This window comes from Rhinopithecus bieti, unplaced genomic scaffold, assembly GCF_001698545.2.
Source record: "Rhinopithecus bieti isolate Rb0 unplaced genomic scaffold, ASM169854v2 scaffold_81031, whole genome shotgun sequence".
NCBI lineage: Eukaryota > Metazoa > Chordata > Mammalia > Primates > Cercopithecidae > Rhinopithecus > Rhinopithecus bieti.
The window spans coordinates 652,038-654,663 of NW_016830217.1; positions in this window are offsets into that span (position 1 = coordinate 652,038).

Below are 2,626 nucleotides of genomic sequence, written 5' to 3' on the forward strand. Positions count from 1 at the left end.
CGCGGCCCGCCTCCCGCCGCCGCACCGCCTCCCCCTCGCCGCGGGCGCGCGCGCGTCCTCCCGCCAGCCTTGTCGGAGACGCTGAGTTCCTCCCAGCTGGCGCGCAGGCGCGCCGGCCGGGCGACAAAGTGAGGAACGCCTGGCGGGGAAGCAACGCTCGCGCGCTCGGCCCCGTGCGCAGGCGCGTAGCTGCTAGTGGAGTCCCGCTGCCTGGCGGGCTCTACGTCGGGTTCCCGCGCTGGGCAAGGGGCGGATGGGGAGGCAGGGGCGGTCTTTAGCCCCTCCAGCGGTAACCCCAGGCCCTGGCCTGGTGGAAGATAAGAAGAGAAATGCAATTGGTTTCCACAGGGCTACGCGTCAAAGCGGCTGCCAAGGCCTGTCCCCTAGAAGCCAGACCCCTTCGTCCTCCGCTCACCCGGCGGCCAGCTCCCGGCGTTTCCGGGTACTTGGATCCTTGCCTGCTTGGGAAAGCGATCATTAAAAGGGTGCCCTTTTCACTGCCCTGCTGAACAGCGACGGCTTCAGAAACGCATCCCATCCAAGAGTCACTGGCTTGTAACATGAAGCAACATTTTTTTTTTTTAAACGGAGTCTTGCTTTGTTGCCCAGGCTGCTGGAGTGCAGTGGCATGGTCTCGGCTCACTGCAACCTCCGCCTCCCAGGCTCAAGCGATTCTCCTGCCTCAGCCTCCCGAGTAGCTGGGTTTACAGGCACCCGCAAACACAACTGGCTAATTTTTGTATTTTTATTAGAAACAGGGTTTCACCATGTAGGCCAGACTGGTCTTGAACTCCTGACCTCAGGTGATCCGCCCGCCTCAGCCTCCCAAAATGCTGGGATTACAGGCGTGAGCCACTGCACGCGGCCTAAGCAACTTTTTTATATAGGATCTTGCGAAACCGTTTGCAAGATACCCTTGCTGATCGCTATGGTATACGAAGAATAAAACGAAAATGAGACAGTTAGGAATCCAATATTGTTCCCCTCAGAGGGTTTACCATAATTTAATACTCAAACAGATAAAGAAATTAGACCTCTGGCCTTTCCAGGCCTAAGAGCTTTTGAAACCTGCAGTTGAACTTTCTTTTTTTTTCTTTTTTTGAGATGGACTTTCGCTCCTTACCCAAGCTGGAGTGCAATGGCACTCTCAGCTCACTGCAACCTCCGCCTCCCAGATTCAAGCGATTCTCCTGTCTCAGCCTTCCGAGTAGTTGGAATTACAAGCGCGCACCACCACGCCAGGCTAGTTTTTTGTATTTGTAGTAAAGACGGGGCTTCACCATGTTGGCCAGGCTAGTCTCGAAATCCTGACTTCAGGTGATCCGCCCACCTCGGCCTCCCAAAGTGCTGGGATTACAGGCGTGAGCCACCATGTCCGGCCAGTTGAACTTTTACATAAAAGCCAATTTACAGATATTAAAGGAAAACCCATAAAATTAATGCAACTATATTGAGAGAAAAAATAAAATTGTTTATAATAAATATCCACAGAAATACCAGAGGTGTGCTGCTTCAGGTGCAAGCCAGATTTTTTTTTTTTTTTCTTTGACATGCAGTCTTGCTCTGTTACCAGGCTGGAGTGAAGTGGTACCATCTCAGCTCACTGCAACCTCCGCCTCCCGGATTCAAGCAATTCTCCTGCCTCAGCCTCCCGAGTAGCTGGGACTACAGGCACGAACCATCACACCCAGGTAATTTTTTTACTTTTAGTAGAGGCGGGATTTCACCATGCTGTCCAGGATGGTCTCGATCTGTTGACTTTGTGATCTGCCCCCCTCAGCCTTCCAAAGTGCTGGTATTACAGGCATGAGCCACCAACCCGGCCAATTTTAAATACTTGGTCTCATGGATTGTCTCCTTAAATACAAACCAACTTACACTATTTGAATTCGAAAATATTGTCACCATAAACAATGGCACTAATAGGTCACTTAAGCATAACTAAATTGTTTCTTTGTAGTCTCAGCTACTGGAGAGGCTAAGGCAGAAGCATCACCTGAGTCCAGGAGTTCCAAGCTGTAGTGCACTATGATAGTGCCTTGAAAAGCCCCAACACTCCAGCCTCAGCGAGAAACCCCTCTCTTAAAAAAAGAAAAAAAAAAAAATAGAATTCACTATTTACATCTGGCCACTTCTGTGTCACAATTATCACATGAGGAAAGTCAGGGTAGCACCCTACGACCTAAACTCATGAACTATTCAGTAGTGTGAATGTGGCTGCAGTTAGTCAAGTGTTGAACTGATATGCATTTTTCTATAAAGCATGAATTTGAATACAAGCACCCAAGTTTGAAGCACATTTTAAAATCTGATGTAAATTACTCATTTAAAATCTGACAGGCCGGGCGCGGTGGCTCAAGCCTGTAATCCCAGCACTCTGGGAGGCCGAGACGGGCGGATCACGAGGTCAGGAGATCGAGACCATCCTGGCTAACCCGGTGAAGCCCCGTGTCTTCTAAAAAAATATAAAAAACTAGCCGGGCGAGGTGGCGGGCGCTTGTAGTCCCAGCTACTCGGGAGGCTGAGGCAGGAGAATGGCATAAACCCGGGAGGCGGAGCTTGCAGTGAGCTGAGATCCGGCCACTGCACTCCAGCCTGGGCTACAGAGCGAGACTCCGTCTCAAAA